Raw genomic sequence first — 25,665 nt, 5'->3', positions numbered from 1 at the left:
CACTGTTGATCACTATTCTACTATCATCTCTTGCTGACCTGGGGATCTCTGGCACTGCTCTGGCCTGGTTCTCCTCCTACCTCTCCAACCGCACTTACCAGGTAACCTGGCGTGGAGCAACCTCCACACCTCACCCTCTCTTAACTGGAGTCCCCCAAGGGTCAGTCTTGGGTCCTCTCCTGTTCTCTCTCTACACCCGCTCCCTGGGCCCCCTCATCGCATCCTATGGTTTCTCATACCATTTCTATGCTGATGATGCTCAGATTTTCCTCTCCTTCCCCACCTCTGACTCCACCATCTCCTCCCGTATCTCTACCTGTCTGTCTGCTATTTCCTCCTGGATGCACTCGCATCACCTCAAACTCAACCTCTCTAAATCTGACCTCCTTTTCTTTCCCTCCTCCTCCCCCTCCTCTGATCTCTCTATCTCTGTTCCTCTGGAATCTACCACACTCTCTCCCTCTTCCTCCGCTACGAACCTTGGAGTCACCCTTGACCCCTGCCTCTCTTATTCCCAGCACATCTCCACTCTGGCACGCACTTACCGATTCTTCCTGAGCAACATCCGAAGAATCCGACCCTTCCTCACCAACTATGCTACCCAGCTCCTGGTCCAGGCCCTGGTACTCTCCCGCCTAGACTACTGCAACTCCCTCCTGGCTGGCCTCCCTGTGTCCGCCACCCGTCCGCTCCAGCTCATCCAGAACTCTGCTGCCCGCCTGGTGTTCTCTCTGCCTCGCTTCGCCCACGCTACTCAACTACTCCACTCGCTCCACTGGCTCCCGATCACCGCTCGCATCCAGTTCAAGACTCTTGTACTAGCCTACAGATGCCTTGACCAGACTGTACCCAGCTACCTCCAGACCCTCATCTCTCCCTACACCCCCACTCGACCTCTCCGCTCCGCCTGCACTAGAAGACTGGCTCTACCTCCGCTACGCTCCCCTGCCTCCCGAGCCCGCTCCTTCTCCACCCTTGCTCCGCAGTGGTGGAACGACCTTCCTACAGATGTCAGGACTGCCCAGTCCCTGACCACATTCCGGCGCCTCCTTAAGACTCATCTCTTCAAACAGCACCTGTAGAACTCCTCTGTTTGTATCCTGGGACACTATCACCCTTCATTTAAATGTGCTTTATTTTGCTCTTATCTGCCCCCTATTTTACTGCATTTAATCCTGTACTTCAGAATACTGTAATCTGCCAAGTGTTTAACCTGTAGTACTTTGTATTTAATCACATCCTGATGTAACTATCACTATTTAATCATATCCTGATGTAACTATCACTATTATCTGCTGTATTATTGAATTGTGGTTTGTCACACTTGAACAAAAATTATTGTATTTCTTGCTCTTATTGTATTACTTGTATTGTAACACTTGAAATGCATTTGCTTACGATTGTAAGTCGCCCTGGATAAGGGCGTCTGCTAAGAAATAAATAATAAAATAATAATAATAAAGAGGACAGTATAGAAATGATAGAAAGGTTTAGCAGTTCACATACCACATCTTCAGACAGGGTATGTCGCATAACTGCTATGGAGTGTGACATTTCTAAAGTAGTTTTGTAATATCCCATTTATAGGCTTTACTTACAGTAAAACCTTGGGTTTTTTTAATAGTCTTCTCAAGTCTTAAGATACTTATTGGAAGATGTGGAATGACAAACACATAAACATTTGCATTAGCGAAACAAATTGACCACAACAAGGCCCTGTAACATAAAATATCTATAAAATCAACTTACTTTTTACAGATTGAAGCAACTGCTGAAGGTGCAAGATAGGCTATCCTTTTTCAAAGACTTGTTCTCTTCAAGCAGTACCGGTTTGGTCTAAAGAATGGTCAGGATTTTCCAGAGGGGACTGTTGAATAAATAAGAAATTATATTCAGCAATTTAATCTATAGGCCTACTTACGTTTTACGTCGTTTCTCAGTTTTTTTGTGATAGCAGTTTATCAGTTTTATTCAGAAGACCGTCTTTTTTTTTTAGCAGACTCCTAACATGACCAGAAAAACATGTTAAATTGTTAAACGCCTTACATAATCGGAGTCTTGGTGCAATTAAAAAAAAATAAAAACTATCTAGATATACATGCATACAAACCCGTACACGCTATTGGTGTTCGCTAGGTTCCTGAGGTAAAAGACTTCTGCCTGGAATGTCGCAACCTTTCTCCGCCATCTCATTCCTTTTCTTTAGTAGGTACATTTTAGTGTCTGCATGACCAAAGGGGAGGGGGAAATTAAACAGCAAGAGTCCAAATTAAATAAAAATAATCCAGTCCCTAGACCATAAATCATTTTAAAATATAGATAATACCAATACTATACCTGATATGTCTAAGAGTTTCGCTGAGCATCTTTTGATAACTCCTTTCACGCGCCATAAAATAATATTCTCGTCAATAAAATCAGACAAGTTATCGATTTCAATACTACCGTCTGCAATGCATTCTTCATTTTTGGCTACAGTAACTTCAAGTTTAATGGGTTTTCTGTGTAGAACTCACACGGCACCCACAATATTTTGTACTTTGGCATGTTTGTCTTGTTTTGTATGGCTTGCTCATTCGAGAATTCCAGCAAAGACTGCGCTTCTTTTTATAGTAACGAATGCAGCTGTCTGTGTTTTTAAGGTAATTAAATCAAATTTAAATGCAATTGCATAGTTGTGATCTACGGTTTTTTTGGGAGATTTTAGTTCCATTGTTTGAGGGTTATGGGTTTGCGGATTTGTTAGAGGATTTTGTAATATGTACGATAAGATGGTAGAAGAATTCATAAGTTCATCAATATCTATTTATTGCACAGCTGCACAGACATAAAGTAATTTTAATATACAAATACAGCTTCAAAATACACATTCAAAATACCTTCCTCATTTGTTTATGTGGCAGCCGGGTCTTTCATTAACATGCACGGGTGTTACAGAATAACACTTGTAGTGTTCTTTTATACATTTATTTTTATGGTATGCTTTGCATGGTCTTAAAACGGTCTTTTGACTAGTTTCATACCTAATAGCGCTTTAAGACTTTTCGTCGTATTTTAATAAGGCAAATCCCATTTTGAATAGGCTACTACCTTTGTCAGCTTCGATAAGTGTTTTTCTTATTACATGTATGCTCGTTTTACGGTAAGGCTACTACTTTCTCTGCTTTAGTTTTGTTATTTATTTAGTTTTTTGTGTAAGGTTTTATTAATTGTGGACTTTCATTGGAAGAGGTATATTGAGAGTTAGAAATGCAGAGATGTGGGTGTCATCAGTGTCTACAGTATGTGGGAACTGTCAATCGAAATTAGACAACTGTCTATATTAAATGTACAATGCAGCATATCATAGAGAGTGGCACTCATTGCATGTATCCGTGAAAAACAAATCAATCATAGGCTATATTATACCTGTTATGTAGTTTTTGTGTTTGTTTGGATGTTTCAATCTATTCAGTATTTGTGTAGCCTACTGCAATGTGATATGTTCATGAAAATACAGGTAAGCTGAATGAAATTCAAGTATACTTTCATAATGAATTTGATTTAACATGACGTGAGTTTAATACATTGTTAACATGCTTCATCATGCTTTAAATATGTTTTTAATGTGACTGTTCGTGAGTATGTATTTTAAGCATGGTTCGATTTATTTCAAATACATAAATGCATTAAAACACATTAAAATATATTATTATAGCAATTATTGAAATTATATCACAATTAAAACATGTGCATTTTCCAATAGGGATGTGCCAGCCATTCTCAGTGGAGTACCACCTTCCAGCCACTAGATGGCAACTGGACCCGGTACACCACCTCCACCACACGCTCCAGCACCTGGCAGGGCCGTATCTAGGTGCTGTCCAGTTTTGGGCAGCAGCCCTGCTTCCGGCAGGGGGTGTAGACCCAGACCAGCTCCCGTGCACAAAAGTGCCAACGTTAAGTTCCGCTTTTGGCGGATACCCGCAACCTGGAGCTGGTTGTGAGCAAAGTGGTGAACACTCTGCAGGTGGTCCTGCAGCTGCCTGGCATACTCAGGGCCAGTGGTATCTCCCTGGTCATCCGATGGTCAGCAAACAACAACTCAGCCATGGTCCGAAGCTCCTGGCCCAGCATAACAGAGCAGGGGTACAGCTGGTGGAGTCCTGCACAGCAGAACAGCAAGCCAGCAGCACCAGGGGCAGCTGGACGGCCCAATCCCGCTGGTGGTTGGCGGTTATGATGGCAAGCTAGACAGAGAGGGTGCAGTTAAACCTCTCCACCAGCACATCGCTCTGGGGATGTAGTGGGGTGGTGCGGGGCTTGTGAATGCCCAGGCACTGGCACAACAACGAGAACACCTGTGACTCGAAATTGTGCCCCTGGTCCGGATGCAGCTCCTGAGGCAGAAGAAGCCCTCCAGCAAGGCTTCAGCAACGGTCTGCCTGGTCAGGAATGGCGTAAGCTTCTGACCACTTTCTCCCAGTCAGAGCGCAGAAAGGGCCCCAGTATGTCGACCCCCACATGCAGGACCGGCCTTCCACGCTGTGCACACGTTGCAGCGCCTGCAATAGTCGAGTATATCCTGGCAGCAGAGCCCCCAGTAGAACACCTGCTGGATCTGCCGGAGGGTATTGGTGACCCCGAAGTGCCCCGAGACCGGGGTACCGTGGTGGGCTTGGAGCTCTGCTGTCTTCAGGGTGTCGGGCACCACCACCTGCTGCCTTTCTTCCCAGTCAGCTGGTTCTTGCCACCACCGCTTCAGGACTCTGTCTTTGATAGCCAGGCTGCTCTGTTGCCACCACAGTCCCTTCATTGCTGCTGACTACAGTGTGACCTCATCCCAGGGCGGCCACTGGTGGTCCTCCATTCAGCGCAGTACCGGTTGCAGTTCTAGGTCTTTCTCCTGCTGCCGCAGTAACCATGGTGAGCATACTGCAGGCTGCAGCAGTCGGCTAGGGCCGCTCCAGATCAAATGGTGGACCGCTGCCACAACTGAGTAGCTCCATTGGGGTCACATAATACCGACATTCGGCCTTACTGAGGGGCCAGCTGAAATAGGCCACCACTCGCTCCCCTTCTGGCAACAGCTGGGACAGGACAGCCCCAATCCCCTCATTGCTGGCATCCATGTCGAGTAGGAATGGGAGGGCTGGACCGGGGGTCAGTTCCTTTCACAGAGCTTCCTCGAAAGTTGGCTCATGCACCAGCAGGTCATCAAATGTTGCAGGAGTGTTGCATAGTCCAAACAGCATTACCCTGAACTGGCTGGTGGAGAAGGCAGTTTTGGGCTGGGCTGCTGGGGTGAGCTCCAGCTGCCAGTACTTGCTCTGGAGTTCCAGCAAGCTGAACCACGAGGAGCCAGATTTCAGGTCCAAGGACTCATCGATGCACAGCAAGGGGTAGGAGTCCTCGCCATCCTTCTTCAGGACCGACAATGGGTGCAGCCCTGGGGCTGTCCGACGGCTTGATGAGGTCTGCTTCTCTCATCTCCCTCAAGACCTTCTCTGCTGCTTCTTGCCAGGCCAGTGGTAGTCGACGGGGCCGCAGCTTGATTGGCGCTGCATCCCCGGTATTGATCTTGTTCCTCTGGGATAGTTGGTGCAAGGAGCCGAAGAAGCCCCCTATGTAGGTCCAGGTGGCTGCCTGTCTGTCGCAGGAAATCCAAGCCGATGATGCAGGGGTCTTGGGCTGCAGCCACACATACCTCATGGCGCACCGTATGGTCTCCAAGCCGTATCTTTGAGCCCCATCCCTTGCATGGGCTTTTTTTTGGCTACTGTCTGAGGTGATTGAAACGCCTTTTCTAGTAAGCTGCAAGGTTATTGGCTGAAGCAGTTTTGCTTGAGACTGGATTCTCATTGGTTGCAATTTTAGCACCTGCTTCAATTGGTTAGAAATGGTTGCTGCACGAACTGATGAATTAATAATAATAATAATAATAATAATAATAATAATAATAATAATAATAATAATAATAATAATAATAATAATTTAATACAGCACCTTTCACACCAAGGTCTCTCAGGGTGCTGCATAATATGAAAAAACAAAATCAGGAACATAGTGATAACAATAATAATAAAACCAAACTAACAATAAACAGTCAATTCAAAAATACTTTAAAAACAGGTAAAATCCAATTCCTAAGATCATAAAAACAACAATTGCAAAAACATAAAAAAAAGTTTTAAGAACAAGTCCACAGGATCAGTGTAAAAAGGCTGCCGAGAACAAATGGGCAGGATGTTCATACACCAGTGTTATTGTATAAAACTCGTGGTATAGTAACGACAGCTTTAGTAGCAAGGGATTTTTAAATTAAATGTGTTAATTAAATCAATCCGTTAATGCTTTGAAATTGAGTCGATGAGGTTGTTAATGAACGCATTTCTCGTTAAAAAGCTTAATTGTTGCAGGTCACCTACATCACTTCCTGTCTCAACGACTAGATAAGGGGAACTCGTTAATCAAAATGCATTTTAATGAGATCAAGAAAAACGAATGGAAGCAGAATTCGCTGTTACGGAAACTTGCGTACAGGAAGGCGGCTCTCCCACCAGCGAGCAGCAGCCACATGGAAATAAAAATATCTATGTTATGTATAATTTGTAAACTTCATTTGAAATTGTGCATTTTGTCATGCAGAATGTACATTTATTTAGAACACTTCACTTATAAAATGCTGATTTTCGATTATCTGGCGTGTGGGTAGAAATCAGACAGCACAGATTAAAAAAAATTAAATTAAATTAAACCCCACTAGTCATTTCCCTCTTTCAGGGGGATATTTTGCCACAGCTTAGAATATACAACTCTTTTAATGTGAAGTTTGCAATCTTTTTTTTTGGTTAAAAAGATAAAAAAATAATACCGTAAGCCATCTATGTATATTGGGTGGAATTTATTTTCTTATGTTGACATTTCCTTTTGTATGTATTTTAGTATGTGCGATTGTAGGCTATAAATACATACATTTCAAGTGCCATTGGTGTTTGTAGTTGTTAGTTATTATCCATGTGTACCATGTATGTAACACTTCATTATATATTTATTAAGCTTTTAAAATGAGTCTGGTACTCTTTGCTCGCCTCCGCAATAAATAAACTCAACATGATTAGACGTAGCCATCGAACACTTAAGTCTTACAGTATTATAGGAACATTTTATATGGATACAAGCATGTGAAGGTGAAAGTGTACATTGTACATAAAGTGTGGGGGGAGTCTGACAACATTACAAATACGTTTAGGCAAAATCCATGTCCATGATCTCGATCACATTCCTAGTGCATCGCTGTGTGTTCTTGACGCCTGTTCTTCGTTCTTGTATGGATAAGACACAAGTGTTAAAAGCCAAGCATTGGAATCATCTAAGGAAACTTTATTGTAATGTCTAATATGCCATTTTCTATACCAAGATTTCAGTTCCATAATTCAAATAAAATCTACAGTAGATGTCAGCTGTCATATAACGTATGTATGCAGAATTCAAATTAGCTACAGTTGCATTGATAATTTCTTGGTAGTAACATTACAATGGGTGCAAATAACGGTATATCATTTTAGCAATGCAACACATGTTCCGTAAGGTTACAAATGGTTAAAATAAGTGAATAAATCTCATTCATAATCACCAGTATAGAAAATGCTAAAATATTGTCATAACTACAAATATTGAATTATCGAGGTAGTCTGTAAGAAATTAATCTTGAGCTCCCGAGTGGCGCATCCAGTAAAAGCACTTGCGTAGAGTGCCGGATGCGTCCTATAGTCTGGACGTCGCGAGTTCGAGTCGAGGCTATTCCTTTGTTGACCGAGGATGGGAGCTCCCAGGGGGCGTCGCTCAATTGGCCCAGCGTCTCCCGGGGGGAGGGAGGGTTAGGTTGGACAGGGGGGAGGGAGGGTTAGGTTGGACAGGGGGTCCTCGGCTCACTGCGCACCAGTGACCCCTGTAGTCTGGCCGGGCGCCTGCGAGCTTGCCTGTAAGCTGCCCGAGAGCTGCGTTGTCCTCCGACGCTGTAGCTCTTGGGTGGCTGCATGGTGAGTCCGCAGTGTGAAAAAAAGTGGTCGGCTGACGGCACACGCTTCGGAGGACAGTGTGTGTTCGTCTTCGCCCTCCCGAGTCAGCGCAGGGGTGGTAGCGGTGAGCTGAGCTTAAAAAATAATTGGCCATTCCAAATTGGGTGAAAATAATAAAAATAATTGGCAACGACTAAATTAAAAAAAAAAAAACATCAATCTTGGTCCTGTACACTCGCTCTCTGTATCATCAGCTCTTTCATTAATTAAAACCCTCTTTTTCCAAGTGCAAATTAACTCCTGATAAATTATGACAATTAACACAAATTTGCTTTTAAATTCCCATGCAAACAAAAGAAAGTCACAAGAAACACTGCTCATTAAGATATTAACATTATTTTGTAAATCAACATAATTTCGGAAATCACATTAGGACGATTATTTAATAACGAAATATGCACAAATCAATGCTGAATACCTATTTCTTGATTAACACTGGAGTCGTCATTTAAGACCTTTTGAAAATCCTGCCCAATGTGTCTTAAGAGTGGATTTAAAATTCAACACTGATGTGGAGTCCTGAATGCAGCCAGACAGAGAGTTCCAGGGAGAAGGGGCAACACAGCTAAAACTACGCCCACCAAGAGGAACACCTTGGAACCAAAGGCTTTAGAAGTCCAGAGTTTGACAATCTGAGTTGTCTTCCAGGGATGTAAGGGCTGAGAAGGTCCATAATGTAACTAGGACCCTGACCATGCAAAGCCTTGTATGTCAGCAACAGAATCTTGAAGGCAACACGAGAATAAGCAGGAAGCCAATGCAGGCGCATAAGGACAGGGGTGATGTGTTCAGTCCACCTAGTGCCTGTCAAGACCCTTTGCACCATCTGAAGACGATTCAGAGAACGAGTACGAAGACCAGCAAAAAGAGCATTGCAGAAATCCAATCGAGAGGTTACAAAGGCATGTATGAGGATCTCTGCATCCCTAGGAGACAGAAAACGACAAACTGCAAATTTACTTAGGTGATAAAACCCTACCTTTACCACAGTAGAAATATGGTTTTCAAATGATAGCCCAGGGTCTAGATGTACAGCTAAACAGTGGACAACCAAAGAGGCGCCAACAGTGAAATCACCAAAAGAGCAAGAAAACATAGAAAAAGAACAGAACTGGTTTTAGATCCCATTATCAACAACTCAGGTTTACTTGCATTTAATGTCAGAAAATCATCCCAGCTTGTACATCTGCCAAACAAGCAGATAAAACTGCTTCAGTATTGGAATTCATTTTTAAATAAATCTGGACTCCTGGAAGTTGACTCCACCCAATGGCAGTATATGCATGTTAAAAAGGAGAGGTCCAGGGACAGAACCCTGCGGAACTCCATGAACAAGGCGGGCATGAGAGGAATTATAGCCAGCGTAAGACACATATTGATGTCTGCCCAATAAATATGAGCGGAAACATGCCAGAGCAGCCCCCTCACATTTACCAGATTTTCAAGATGCTTCAGGATATTCTGATGGTAGATGGTGTCAAACTTAGCAGTAAGGTCTAAAAGAACCAGTACTGAGAGAGCACCCTCGTCAGCATTAAGAAGGTCATTAACAAGCCTAACCATCGCAGTTTCAGTACTGTGTGACGTTCTAAACCCAGGTTGACATTTTTCCATTATATTATTTTGTGAGAGATGAGAGAGCAACTGGCCGGCAACAGCTCACTCAAGCAGCTTAACCAGAAAAGGGAGATTAGATATAGGACGAAAGTTTCCAACCAATTGGTTTAACAATGCCTTGTTTTAGTGCAATAGGGACACAGCCTTTGAGAAGTGACAGATTAATTATATTAATAATGGAAGGGGACAGAGTATCAGCGCAAAGTTTAACAGTACTAGTGGGGCCCAGGTCAATAGCACAGGCCTTACTGACACATGTGTATCTGTGGAAGAGACAGTCGAGAAATCTGAAAGAACAGAGATAGTGAGATCAGACAATATATATATGCATCGGTGATGTTAATTGCTGATGGAAATGATGCCCTTATAATTTCAACTTTTTTGCTGAAGAATAAGGCAAACTCCTCACAGCGATCAGGGTTAGAATCAGAGGTCTTGGGCATGCAAGACGAGATCTTGTCAAAAGTATTAAAAAGAACACGAAGATTACCTTGACCCTTTACAATGATTACAAAGAGTACAATTTCATTTTTGCCAATTTTAATTCTGAGCTATCGGTGAATTAATTGATGAATTGCCTAATTCATTTACGAATTTATGCTGAACTGACAAATTAATTGATGAATTGATGAATAGTTTTGGCAAAAATTGCGCTCCACACTTTAAGAGCGACCCCAGTTTACACAAGGTGACTGTGTCTTAGTACTTTGACCTCGTCGCTGACCTTGTTGCTAGGTGATAGAACGGTGAGAAGCTGCTCAGTATAATTACTGCCTATCCCTGCATCTGTGCAGTACATGAAGCAGATTATAAAGATCAGCAGAAAAAAGAGGGTATTATACACGCAGGTCAAATGAAAGGCTTCAAGATTGTGTTTCTTTTGACCAGCACATAATGTCATCGCACTGTTATATCTTAATATATGTTCAAATAATTTTCAACAACCACAGTGCGGAACTATAGGACAATACAATGTAATTATAAATGGAAGGTAACGAATAAACAAGCTTTGAAATCAAATGATTTATCAAACGCTATATCTGTCTATCTATCTAATCTCGCTACCGACCTACCAACTACATACAAGTGTTTTGTTCTAGAATGCAGTCAATAAAAATAACAGAATGAGAGCTACATTGCAATACAGCGCAAATAAAATCCACATGAATTCATAACGAAGCGGAACACCAGAGCACAACAAATAACAACCCCAGTGAGCCTTTTTTGTAATCTGCCTAGAACACGCATATTGTATAATACCAGATGTCAGAATACATTTACATATTCTAGTGCAGGGATGTAAGTAAGACACTCCTTGCATTGCAGTTTGAGACATTTCAGGTTTTACCAGCTTCAGGCTCTTGATGAAGCAGAAAAGCAAATATATTTGTTTTCCTGCTTCATTGGTATATTTGTACACAAGCCTGCATTTCAGACCGTAGAATAAATGTTTACTGTGTGTGGCTAGACTGACAGAGACTGTAAAAATAATTACAAACTGTTAATGACCTGGGTATCATGGTAAGGATATTTGACAAAATATTGTAAGTATGACATGGTAGTAATATGCCAGTTTGTTTTTGACATTTACAAGTCAAGTTAAAGCTATATATTTAAATTACTGTAGCACATCAAAGTGAAATTAAAATGACCGTTTAGTCTGTAGCACCAAGTAGCAAAATAGGTAAGCCTAGACTATAACAAATCTTTTATTTTATATGTATATTATATATGATCTGTTAACAATTGTTGCTTCTAATCGTTTTCTGACATTATTGTAGCAGCAGTCCTGTTTTCAGCTAGCTCAGCTTTTTGTCATCATAACGGTAAAACAAACTAAATAATAGGATGTTCCTATTTTGTTTTTACTTGTTGGTGGTTAGGTATGTTCAAGTGTAGGAACACATTATTTAAAAGGTCTTGGAGCCTCTAAGCTAAATAGTATTTGTCTTCTTAGAAGTAAAAACTAACTGAAGTGCTTCATCTTCCATTTCTGCTCAAATACTTCACGGGTCAAGTGGAACTTCAGAGTCGCTGTGCCTTTATAGTGTGCTGCTGGACGATGGAATTGTGTTGATCAGTTGATAATAGAGCGACAGCCGGCTGTAACTGAGCTTTTAGTCGAGCGATGGAGTGTAAACCGGCCTTTAGACGGAGCATCTGTTTCTCTTCTGCAGAAACACGCATGCATCCGAGAAGCCAGTGACGAGACACTGGCACACTGACACATATTTTAAAGCCTTACCAAATACGTTTAGAAAAAAGGCATGTTCATTTCTGTAAGCCAAAAGAAAGTGAAACATACTGATAGCACTGCTAAAACGTTGATATGTATGCATTGTTGACTTAGATATGATTTGAAACTGTTTCCAATGCAAATGATTCAGCAAAGTGGTGGCTCCATTACCATTACCACACATTAGTCAGTCAAATGGCTGGTATCTCATTCATGATTCTATAAACAGCACGTCCAGTGATCAACTAGAAAGGGCTTTATATCTTACCTCAATTCATTCGTCCCCGCTGTACGTCAGAGTTCACCTTCTGCTCACCAGCCATTTCGTCAAACGTGGAGGGCAGCTATCATGCCCCCTGCCCATGGCTTCCCTAAAGTCAGCCTCTCCACTATCAGCAAACTAAATTATGTCAGGGGTACCTCGAAGGGCGAGGCCAAATGCCAGAGATGTAATGAAAAATATGTATCAGTAGAATTGTCTTGTCTAAGCTTTAATAAATATTGTTCTTTCTATCGCATGAGTTTTCCTGACTGAAACAAAATAGCCATTCACATACATGGGTTAGACTGAATTTCATACCTTCCTGAGTAAATCTAATTGGCAGATGTTAGTCCTATATGGGGATGAACTTGATCAACTTTTGGCAAGGCTACCCAACCTGAAAATAAATCTGGAAAATATAACTGTAAAAACCCACAAAACCAAAATCACTGGGTTCCATCCACTGTACCGTACACTTAAACTTTTTGTCAGATCAAACTGGTCTGTTTTTCAGATCAAAGAGGGGGATTAATAGAAATCATGTCATAGTGAATAACTGTTATTCTGTCTTCAATGCTGGCAGAGAGAGGGGAGGGGGGTGTATAAAAGGCACATGATAATTAAGGAGGGACAAGGAGATTTTACATTAACCATAATGTAATAGCAGCTGAGATGAAATGAAGCTGGAAATGATCAAGAGCACTGGTAAGTGTCCATGAGAATGAACATATAGAGGAAGCCTGTGGTTGCTTGATGTTCAGTGTGGGCATCATGAAAGTCAGCACTGCTAAGGCTAGCATGTTGACATCTTTTCTCATTATATTGCAGGACAGGAGATCATTTGCCACAGGTTATTTTATTTTTATTTTTTAAATACATTTCGTGTGTCCAATTATTATTCTTCCCCTGATTTTCTCCCAATTTGGAATGCCCAATCGCATTTCTCCTCACCGCAGCAATTCCCCACACAGCTCAGGAGACCCGAAGGTTCAGTGTCCTCAGATCCCACGACCAAGCCAGCTTCCTTTTTCACCCCTAATGTGAAGATACAGTTTGTTTGCGGACAGTGCTGTGAAGCGCTTTGTGATGGTGGTCCACTATGAAAGCCTCTATATAAAAATAAAGATATTATATTAGATTAACCTGGAGGACAAAGGCCTACAGGTGTCCGCCTTTGAGCTCAATGGGAGCCTGGCCAGCAGGGTTCACTGTAGCATGATGAAGAGAAACAGTTGCTGCCGGTTTTGCCACCCTAACCCACGGGAGCGTCAGAGCCAATGCGATGCTCCCTGTGGAGTCCCCGCGAAGACCAGCCTACTTTACACAGCCAGGACGCAAACCTGCGCTGTATGACTCACCACACAGCCCCTACCTGTCATTTTGTATTCAATTTGTATGCTACCTGAAAACATGGCACATTACAACATGGCATGCATCTTTACATAATGCATAGAAGTTTATCTGTGTCCCGCTGTTGCTTGGACACTGTAAACCCCATAATCCATTGCCCTTAACTGAATACTGTACTAGCAGGTGATTCAAGTCAGTGTATCTGAAGTTAACAAGAGGACTCTGGAAAGACCAACACATCATAAAAAATGTATCAACAATTACATACCCTTTATTTTAGAACCAGGAGCAGAACACAGGAGAATGTGTTTGCATTTATTGTTCAGGTTGAGAATGTGTCAGAACTCAGATTACCTTTTTGAAACGCCAAATCTAGTTCACCTGTGCTCTGTACCTTGTTAGTGCCTGATTTATCAATCTTGTCATCATTAGACAATAGCTTATCAAAAATATCTTTGCTGCAGCACTCTTGTCTGACAGCTTCAATCAAGTTAAGAAGACTGCTGTGAGTTATCTGTGTGCTTCCGAATAAACAATGAGGTCCACGAAGGTCATGTAAGATTGTGAAGGTGTATAATTAATCAATATCGCCAAGCCCAGAGAAGCGAGGATCCCCGACAAAGAGACTCACCTTGGAGCGCCATATTGCGATTATACCATGGCTATGAGGTCATTGGAAATAAGAAACATCTAACACAAATAGAGAACTGTAGCAATGTCCTGAGTTATCACCACTGCCATGACATCACATAGCCCACTGAGTTTAGGAGGACGATTCTTGTATATAAGTGATCTATTATTATTATTATTATTATTATTATTATTATTATTATTATTATTATTATTACTAGCATACCTTCTCAACACTACAACGTACTCATTTGTAAGCTGGATTCAGTTATTATTTTATTAATACTCTATTAGACATACACTGTGCAAAAGTTTTAGGCAGGTGTGAAAAAATGCTGTAAAGTAAGAATGCTTTCAAAAATAGACATGTTAATAGATTATATTTATCAATTAACTAAATGCAAAGTGAGTGAACAGAAGAAAAATCTAAATCAAATCCATATTTGGTGTGACCACCCTTTGCCTTCAAAACAGCATCAATTCTTCTAGGTACACTTGCACAAAGTCAGGGATTTTGTAGGCATATAGTCAGGTGTATGATTAAACAGTTATACCAAACAGGTGCTAATGATCATCAGTTCAATATGTAGGTTGAAACACAATCATTAACTGAAACAGAAACAGCTGTGTAGGAGGAATAAAACTGGGTGAGGAACAGCCAAACTCAGCTAACAAGGTGAGGTTGCTGAAGACAGTTTATTGTCAAAAGTCATACACCATGGCAAGACTGAGCACAGCAACAAGACACAAGGTAGTTATACTGCATCAGCAAGGTCTCTCCCAGGCAGAAATTTCAAGGCAGACAGGGGTTTCCAGATGTGCTGTCCAAGCTCTTTTGAAGAAGCACAAAGAAACGGGCAACGTTGAGGACCGTAGACGCAGTGGTCGGCCAAGGAAATAAGCGACTCAACTATGTACGAAAACACAGGAACTGGGGTGCAGAAAAATGGCAGCAGGTGCTCTGGACTGATCAGTCAAAATTTGAAATATTTGGCTGTAGCAGAAGGCAGTTTGTTCACCGAAGGGCTGGAGAGCGCTACACGAATGAGTGTCTGCAGGCAACAGTGAAGCATGGTGGAGGTTCCTTGCAAGTTTGGGGCTGCATTTCTGCAAATGGAGTTGGGGATTTGGTCAGAATTAATGGTCTCCTCAATGCTGAGAAGTACAGGCAGATACTTATCCATCATGTAATACCATCAGGGAGGCATCTGATTGGCCCCAAATTTATTCTGCAGCATGACAACGACCCCAAACATACAGCGAAAGTCATTAAGAACTATCTTCAGCGTAAAGAAGAACAAGGAGTCCTGGAAGTGATGGTATGGCCCCCACAGAGCCCTGATCTCAACATCATCGAGTCTGAAGAGAGAGAAGCAACTGAGGCTGCCTAAATCCACAGAAGAACTGTGGTTAGTTCTCCAAGATGTTTGGGCCAACCTACCTGCCGAGTTCCTTCAAAAACTGTGTGCAAGTGTACCTAGAAGAATTGATGCTGTTTTGAAGGCAAAGGGTGGTCACACCAAATATTGATTTGATGTAGATTTTTCTTCTGTTCACTCACTTTGCATTTTGTTAATTGATAAATATAAACTATTAACATGTCTATTTTTGAAAGCATTCTTACTTTACAGCATTCTTTCACACCTGCCTAAAACTTTTGCACAGTACTGTACATCAGCTATTGAGGTACTAGTCACAGTTTCTGACATGAGTTCTGAATTTTGTGTATCAGTTGGGGTGTGTGTGGTGTGTTTTCCTCCCAGTGTGTGTGTATGTGTGTGTGTGTGTGTGCGTGTGTGTGCGTGCTTGTGTGGAATTAACTAAGCCCAATCTAATACCACTACGTCAAAGGAAATAAAGCTATTAAAATGCAGCCAATCACAAATGGCCTATAGGGCTTGCTTGTGCTTGTTTTGGCTCCGGTAAGGAGTTTGTTTCAGCTGCTGGCAAAATGAATCATGTGGATGAATGTTGACAGTGACAAACACATTCAGAGTTTGAAGATTGTTACCTCATACATTTAACACCAAGAGAGCTCAAAATGTTATGCTTGATTTAGATACAATGCATCGATAGATCCTATGCATGAATCTTAATATATTTCTGCAAGCTTCAACATATACCAATGTTTCCTGTGGGAATGCATCCATATACCAGAGAAAACAGACTACATGAACCTACAGCATGCACAATAACATTACTTTTGTTTGTGATGTGATGCTGTATAATGTAATACAGGAGGCTGTGTGGTCCAGTGGTTAAAGAAAAGGGCTCGTAACTAGGAGGTCCCCGGTTTAAATCCCAACTCAGCCACTGACTCATTGTGTGACCCTGAGCAAGTCACTTCACCTCCTTGTGCTCCGTCTTTTGGGTGAGATGTAGTTGTAAGTGACTCTGCAGCTGATGCATAGTTCACACACCCTAGTCTCTGTAAGTCGCTTTGGATAAAGGCGTCTGCTAAATAAACAAATAATATGGATTTGAAAGGGATAATATAATAAACCATAAATGTGAAATATAAGTTTATATCAGTTTTGTACTTTTCTGAGGTAAATACCAACCAAACTCCACAAAGAAACTACAGTACAGCATAAACATATGTATATCAATCCTGCAAAACATCACTAACCAGCCTCAGCACAAATTCGTAAGAGGTCAGAATACATTGCATGCCTATATAGTTAAAACAGCATGCCATATGGAAGCATATTTATATATGTTTTTACTGCTAAATCACAGGTCACCACTTTAGCATTAAAAAGCAGCATATGTCATTTCAACTGCCCTTTAGTATAGATAATAAGAATGATCAGCTAGCACTTTAGAATTTAAATTTGAACAAGCTTGGTTTTATGAGAATCTTGACAAACTCAATCAATGAATACAATGTAGTTGTTGTTGTTGTTGTTTTTAAATAAATAATAGAGTACATGTGATAGAGAGAGAAAGGATCGATGCTGTAAATCTCCCTCCCGATTAGAAAGGGCGCTGTGTAAGGGGGAAGGTAAGCTGCCTCCTCGATCCGCAACCTCAGTGGTAGGTGGAAACCGGAAGGTGACCATATTAGGAGGGGCGTGTAGCTGCAAGTACTCAGGACGATTCCATTGCAGTCAGCTGCGGGGCAGCCCTCTATTGGAGAAACCATGGCGACGCGTTGACTGCAGGGAGGAGTTTGCTGGGCACAAAGGGGAAGCAGCTACATCAGTTCCTCCTCTTGCGCTGAGAAACTGAGCCACCAGCCGGAGCTCGGATTACGTGTTGTTTGTTGTGTTTTTCAAAGGCGGAGTAGGAGCGCAGGACTGCAGCTACAGAGCCAGTTCCAGATCACAGAGCACTACCTTCCCTTCACAAACATCAGCACACCCTGTGTGGATTACAGAGCACTCTCATGCACAGGACACTCGGGATTTCATTGTGGACACTTTCTGTTTGGGTTTTGTGTTCCCCCCAAATACCATCGTTGGTAAAGGGGAGGTTTATTTTAATAAACACAGTCGTTTTGGGAGAAATACTGTTTCGGGACTGTTTATTTATTCAATACACCACTCTAATCCATCACAACTGGAGTCAGAAGAGGGTTTCGTCATGGACGCCACCGTATTGGGAGAAATATTGGAGGCGCAGGAGCAAAGACATCAGGAGGGTATGGCAGCTATGATGGAGAGAATGCACGCTATGTTCCTGGAAGCCAATCGGGGGAGAGAACCGGCGGCCGAACCAATGGTGCCCCTACCGCGGATAAAGGTAGTAAAAATGTTGCTGGAGGATGATCCCGAGGCCTATTTAGTTACTTTTGAAAGGCAGGCAACGGCAGCCCAGTGGCCTCGGGATTGGTGGGCTGTCCAGCTGGGACCCAACTTGATTGGGGAGGCCCAGGCAGCCTACCGAGCCCTGACCGACGAAGACGCCCAGAATTATGATCGGGTGAGGTAGGCCATTCTCCAGCGACTTGATATCACTGAAGAAACGCACCGCCGTCAGTTCCGGGAATACCAGCGACCTCGCGTGGTGGCGCAACAACTGGTGGACCATGTGACCCAGTGGCTCTGCCCCGGCACCAATAGCGCTGAAAAAGTGACTGAACTGATAGCAATCAAACAATTCATAAAGGTGCTGGGGCCAGACACGCAAAACTGGGTCAGCCACCACCGTCCCACCACGCTGGATGCAGCAGTCAGATTGGCTGAAGGGTTCGAGGATGCCCTGCCTTCCTCTCCAGCGGTTGCCACCCCGGCTCCAGCCTCCAGCAAGCCCCGGGCGGCGGGACCTCCACCATACCTCACCACCACCACCCCCGGACCAGCACTACAGCGTCACCCCATGGGCAGCCTCCCTCCAACACAATGGAGACCGAGGGCGACCCCCAGCGGGGTAAGAGTAGAGCACCCCTCCCCATTGTCAAATCGGCAGTGGGACACGCAAGCTCCGTGGGCACCCTTTCGCCCCACTTGTTACTGGTGCCAGGAGGTCGGCCACCTGGCAAGGAATTGCCCAGCAGCAATGGAGTGTGGCATGGCCTCCCATTGTGTTCTAACAGCACCAGGTAAGTCCAGGGGTAATGATTGGGAGGGGCCTTGCATTGTTGATGTACAGGTTGGTGATGTAAGCACCCACGCATTAGTGGACTCAGGGTGTGGGCAAACCTTAATTTTGAAAGCTCTGTTGAAGGGGGTACCTTGGTGGTCACGCAGGGATGTGGTCATTTCCTGCATTCATGGGGATAACAAGGACTACCCCCTCACCAAATTCGATTTGACCATTGGAAGTCATACCTGCCATGTAATCGTGGCTGTGGTGGAAAAGTTGCCCTATCCAGTTATTTTGGGTCGACATTGGCCACATTTTGATAGTATGATTTATAAAACGGTAAAACCAGTCTCCGGTAAGGCCATAGGAGCAGCAGGGGAAGCTATTGGGAATATTTTTCCGCTGCACACTAACCTGTTCCATTCCCAATTTCACCCGAAAAAAAGAGAGCGAAGGGTTGAAAAATGGGAAGGAACTTTAATAAGACAAGGTTGGGGCTTGGTGTGGGATACTGCTAAATCAATCAAATGTAGGGGAAAGTGGGTTGGGACTCAGTGTGATCTGTGGGGGCAGGTTACTGAGACCCCCAGTGCTGAGGCTACTTTAGCTCCGCTCGATATCCCGAAATTCTGGTACCGAGATGTGGACCTAGCATTGGAGCAAAAGAACGATCCTTCGCTGGTACACATCTGGGGGCAGGTTCGGTCTCGAGGGGAAGGATGTAGAAGATAACCGGCCGCTGACATATCCCCACAACATTATTTTTGGGCATTTACTATATAGAGTATCCCAAGCCACGAACACAAGTCAGATTGTAACACAATTACTTGTTCCCCAGTCTTTTCGACGTGAGATCATGCGGTTGGCTCACGATGTCCCCTGTTTGGGCCATTTAGGGATCGAAAAGACTCGGGAACGAATATTGGCTCGATTTTATTGGATGGGGGTGTTTAGTGAGGTGACGCGATATATAGCGGAGTGTACGGAATGCCAGCAAGTAGCGCCGGGGCGGGTTCGCCCGGCCCCGCTGATCCCACTGCCCCTGATCTCAGTTCCCTTTGAACGCATTGTTATGGACATAGTGGGTCCATTGAGCCAGTCTGACTCTGGATATACACACATTTTGGTAGTGGTGGACTACACGACTAGATATCCAGAGGCAGTACCATTGAGATCCACTAGTGCCGCAATAGTTGCTCGAGAGTTAGTACAGATTATAGCGAGAGTAGGGATTCCAAAATAAATCCTCACTGATCACGGAACGAACTTCATGTCACAATTTTTGAAAGAATTATATAAATTATTGCAATTTAAGTCCATTCGAACCTCTGTTTATCATCCACAGATGGACGGTTTGGTGGAACGTTTTAATCAGACTTTAAAACAGATGCTGAAGCGGTTTGTTAACCAAGAACAGAAACATTGGGCTAAACTCCTCCCCTACCTAATGTTTGCAGTGAGAGAGGTGCCTCAGAGCTCAACCGGATTTTCTCCCTTTGAGCATTCTTGATCTTGTAAAAGAAGGGTGGGAGGAGCAAACAAAAACTTCCAAAAACATAGTCAAGTATGTAATCATGTTAAGAGACCGCTTGGAATTGGTTGGTCATTTGGCACAAGAGAACTTAAAACTAGCTCAGCATCGCCAAGAGCAGCAGTACAACAAACAAGCAAGAATTCTGACCTTTCGGCCAGGTGATAAAGTACTGTTGCTACGTCACAGTACATTATTATAATTCATTAATACCATTTTTAAAATATATTGTTGGTGGGGGGGGGGGCTTGGAGGCTAACACTGTGGAAGACACATCTCATTGTCTGGGTGTGTGAGTGTCTGCGTGTGTGCCAATGTGTGTGTTGTCAGTGTGTGTGTGTTCACCAGATTAGAAAGAACCTAAATGCTGCTGTGGAGAGGCTGAGCTCCAATGGAAGTAGTAGAGTGTTGATGTCAGCGTACCTTTCATACCTGTTTACCTGTCAATTTAAAACTCAAAATGAAATTGAAAATCCTCATGAAGACTGGTACTTTAAGGAAATAAATAACTTTTCTTCTGTTGACTTTGTAAATTGTTTTTTTGAACTCCTACATTAAAATATATACTTAAGGATGTACACAGAGTACATTTGGCTCCTGATACTTTTTGAGGTTGTGGTCTATTGAGAACCGGTGGTCTGCTCAGGTCTGGCATGATCTCAAATAATCAGTCTGGCAGGTTTTGCACAATCCCTTTTTGTCTGGCTTGGATACTAACAAGTCATTAATGTTTCCAGAACAAGGTTTACCAATTTTAACCAACATCAAATATGATGTGATGGCTCTGTGGAATGGAAAGACATGCACAGACACAGGGTCAATGACAGAAACAAGTGTTAAATGTATTTTGACATTGACAAGTAACCTGACTTTTTACCTTAACAACCAGCAGTTTTAATGTATTGTGGCTTTGCAAAGTTCTTGTTTAGAAATTGCAAAAGAATGCATGTACAGCCCTGTGAAGGTTAAACTATGATACTGGATCTTTAAGGTCATTCCAGACACTGGGGCAGATATCATGATGGTTCTCATTGCAATTACTAGAATATTTGTATTATTTGTTTATTCATAAGTGTGTTAATGTTTTCTCCCGAGTTCAGGATCTGCTCCCAATTCTAGTTACCTGTCATCTATAACTGTAATGTAGACTAGATCAGCTAAAGTGAGTTCAGAGAAGGATGATCCAGTGCCATCTACAGCTCCGCCACTTTGGATCAAGTTCCTTTTGTTTTTCTGTCAATACGCAGCACTAGAAGGTGCGGGTACTGACTAATATCAGGATGTTTGGGAAGGTACATCCTCTATGCATGTGTCTATGTCAGGACACTGGAACAGAAGAGCAGACCCTGAACCCACAGTCAAAACAGGCCTTATTAAAAAAAAAATACAAATTAAAAAAACATAGTATTTGAGGAATTGCTCTGAGAACCAATCAAAATCATTGCAACCATCATAAACAGGTTTTGGAAATGTAACTTGAGGCTCCATACTTTTCAATTGTATACTGTTAATGAACAAAGTTATAAAGATGAGTCTGTGTAAACACAAAAGAAAGTGCTTTAGAGCAAGACAGTTACATTCCTATGAGGCAGAAAGAGGAAAAGCCCACCATTCACAACATTCCCCACTAGAACCTACAGTGTTCTGAAGAACACTTTCATGATGTTGCCACCATTCACAACATTCCCCACTAGAACCTACAGTGCTCTGAAGAACACTTTCATGATGTTGCCACCATTCACAACATTCCCCACTAGAACCTACAGTGTTCTGAAGAACACTTTCATGATGTCACCACCATTCACAACATTCCCCACTAGAACCTACAGTGTTCTGAAGAACACTTTTATGATGTCACCACCATTCACAACATTCCCCACTAGAACCTACAGTGTTCTGAAGAACACTTTCATGATGTCTTCACCATTCACAACATTCCCCACTAGAACCTACAGTGTTCTGAAGAACACTTTCATGATGTCACCACCATTCACAACATTCCCCACTAGAACCTACAGTGTTCTGAAGAACACTTTCATGATGTCTTCACCATTCACAACATTCCCCACTGGAACCTACAGTGCTCTGAAGAACACTTTCATGATGTCGCCACCATGGAACATATGTGGCAGACAAAGCACCAGCAGCATAGTTTCCTCAACAGAGAACTATCTGTGCCCAGGGTTTCTTATGGGTGTGTGGTTATATTACACACTTTCTAGAATGGTGCAGATCTCATATTTAGGATTTAAGCTAAAGAACTACTAAATCATGTTGTGTCTCTTGTCTTTATGGTATAGCCAGCAGCATGTTGAGTGGGTGCATAGTTTGTAGGTGGCATTTCCACACAGTTAAAAAAAAATAAGGTTGTTTCCCACCCTTTAGCAAGCCTGTGGTTGGGTGACAAACTGAGGTTCTTCAAACAACTATCATTCTGTATATCAACCACAATAGATTTGTTCCATTTCACCCACCCATTAAGTACATTTAGCAGAAGTTAGGAAAGTACATTCCATTCTTTTTTCACACTTCATATGAATACTGTAGATACTAATAATAGTCTTTAAGAAAGCAAATCGAGTCATCAAAAAGGAAAAAAAAAGTACTTTTATAGTAAAAGCATGGTACTTTGAATATTTTCTTATCTTATTCTATACAGATTGGTGATGCCTTGAAGAGCCTGTATCACATCTGTATAAGTTAAAACAATACCTGTGAGATTTATTATGCCTTGCTTTTGTTTTCAGTAATTGTACACAGCTTTGTGTAATATTGTACAGCACTGTTTTTTCTTCTGTTGGTGTTCAGCTGCCACCTACTGGAGATACAGCTCTATTACCAATTCCATTTGAGCAGATATATATTATATATTTATTGCATGTATATAGCACTTTTTATACAAACGTATCGCTAAGCACTGTATAGTACATAGCAGAAAAAAGAACAAACCACAACACATGTGAATAGCATGTCACACATACAACTGCCACAGACCATTTAAATAACAGTATACACAGAATACAAAAGCAGCAATTTTAAAGTTACATTAAACCCCACTAAGATACGAAAGACATTTTATAAAAATGTGTTTTTAGTCTTGACTTGAAAACTGTAACAGCCCCAGCATTCCATAATTTAGGAGCTCTACAAGAAGTCCCGTGTTGCTTTTGTTGACCCTAGGAATAACCAGCAGCTCCGCATCCTGCGATCTCAGAGTGCGGTTTGGAAGATACGGGGTCAGTAACTCTTGCAAATAACTAGGTGCTAATCCATACAGGGCCTTGTAACTTAACAGCAAAGTCTTAAAATCAATTCTATACTGCACAGGGAGCCAGTGTAAAGAGACCAGAACAGGGGTAATATGTTCACTTTTCCTGGTTTTAGTCAGAATTCTAGCGGCGGTATTCTGAACAAGCTGCAAGCGGGATACCACATGTTCTGGTACACCAGAAAAAAGTGGTAGCAGACTTGAGAGAATAATTCTGCATCCTAACTTTTTCAGCTATTCAGTCATGTACAATGTATGTTCTGTTTGTAACCAGCTCAAAGATCCTCCAGTAAAAACAAATCACCACAAAAATCAAAACCTAATAATGTGCTAATTAATTAATGTACATACAATGTATGTACTATAAAGGTTTATTACAGAAGTAACTAGTACTGTACATTACAGTGCAGTATGTAACATTCTGCATTTTAATTATTTAATACAGTAATTCGATGTTGCCTTGGATAAAGATGGTCAGCTAAATTAATTATAAAAATAATAATAAAAACATGTAATTAATGTATTGAATAATAGTGTATTGTAATTAGTAAAATAAACAAATTAATAAAAATACAGTAGTAATAATAATAATAATAATAATAATAATAATAATAATAATTCAATAAACATTACCATACAAACTGTCAGTTCAGGTACAATAATCATTGCCTGTACACTATTTTGAGAAGTCTTTTAGGCCCTGGCAACATTAACGTTTTAGAACCGAGTTATGGGTTCAAAATCTGTTTAAAAGTGCTTAAATCGATTTGCATCCACATTAAACTCATAACTGAGTTCAACAACCAAGTTTGAAATCTCCTCAGGAGTCTCGAAATCAGTTGTCGGCATAACTGGGTTAGCTAAACTGGTTTAACTGTAATCTGGATGTGAACCGTGTTCGAGTCTGGTTCACAGTATCCTCCAGTATCCCATAGTGCTTTGCGGTACTACATTGCCATAATCCCCCTGGATACATGAGACGAGAATAAAGAAAAGACAAGCCCGAATTAAAATACAGGAGGATTTATTCTTGTCATATTCCATTGGTACAGTCAGATATGCAAATGTACTGTAGTACATAAAAACTTAAAATGTGTCCAAAACACTTTTTAAATTATCTTAGCTCATTAATATTATTATTATTATTTATTTATTTCTTAGCAGACGCCCTTATCCAGGGCGACTTACAATCGTAAGTAAATACATTAAGTGTTACAATACAAGTAATACAATTGTGTTTAGTTCCGTAACCATCTGGCAGGAATAATGGCTCAGATGGTTACGGAATTAAACACAAACACAATACCAAAAATAGTTTTCTTTGTTCTGGTTTTTGGTGTTTTAATAAATCTAATTAATACAAAAAAAGTATTTGTTCTGTTTTTTACATACTTTATCTCATGGTGTTTTGGTTGAGATTGCTTTTACACATTTTTGAGATTTACTCTACAAATATTATTTATTATTATTATTAATTCTTATTATTATTATTATTATTATTATTATTATTATTATTATTATTATTATTATTATTATTAATTTCTTAGCAGACGCCCTTATCCAGGGCGACTTACAATTGTTACAGGATATCACATTATTTTTACATACAATTACCCATTTATACAGTTGGGTTTTTACTGGAGCAATCTAGGTAAAGTACCTTGGTCAAGGGTACAGCAGCAGTGTCCCCCCCGTCTGGGACTGAACCCACGACCCTCCGGTCAAGAGTCCAGAAACCTGACCACTACTCCACACTGCTGTAGTTATTTACTTATTATTGAACATACAGATGTTAAACTTGTATTTGTGGCAATAATAATTGATACATGTTATATGATAGAGGCACAACTTGTGTTTTGTACCTGTTCTGACAATATAAATTGTTCAATGTAATGCTGCAGGGCAGCAATTACAGGACCAGGTATAACCACATACATATATGATAGGATTGATGTACCACAAAGTTACATCAAGACAAATACCTCATGAATATTACTACAGCAATATGTACCACAGGTTCAGTAGCATAAGAGATTAAATACATGAAAAGTAGCACAGGACAACTATAGAAATAGTACCACAGGAATGGTACAACAGGAATACAAGAAACGTACCACAGGACAACACATACAGAAATAGCATGGCAAGACAGGAATAGTACCACAAGAATGGTAGAGGGCAGCA

At 41.6% G+C, this 25,665-nt stretch overlaps 1 long non-coding RNA gene across 2 annotated transcripts in view; it reads right to left on the bottom strand.

Moving 5' to 3' along the window:
- The window catches only part of LOC131737352 (uncharacterized), a 65,936-nt gene that overhangs the window by 11,027 nt on the left and 29,244 nt on the right, over nt 1-25,665 (bottom strand). For both annotated transcript variants that reach the window (XR_009328972.1, XR_009328973.1), the window contains exons 2-3: nt 2,117-2,223; nt 1,750-1,867 (exon numbers count right to left, since the gene is read on the bottom strand). This is a non-coding gene — a long non-coding RNA (uncharacterized LOC131737352). The remainder of the gene's footprint in view (nt 1-1,749; nt 1,868-2,116; nt 2,224-25,665) is intronic.

This window comes from Acipenser ruthenus, chromosome 6 (genome assembly GCF_902713425.1).
Source record: "Acipenser ruthenus chromosome 6, fAciRut3.2 maternal haplotype, whole genome shotgun sequence".
In the NCBI taxonomy this organism is placed as follows: Eukaryota; Metazoa; Chordata; class Actinopteri; order Acipenseriformes; family Acipenseridae; genus Acipenser; species Acipenser ruthenus.
The sequence above is the reverse complement of the archived record's forward strand: the minus strand, read 5'-3'. Positions and strand labels throughout refer to the sequence as shown.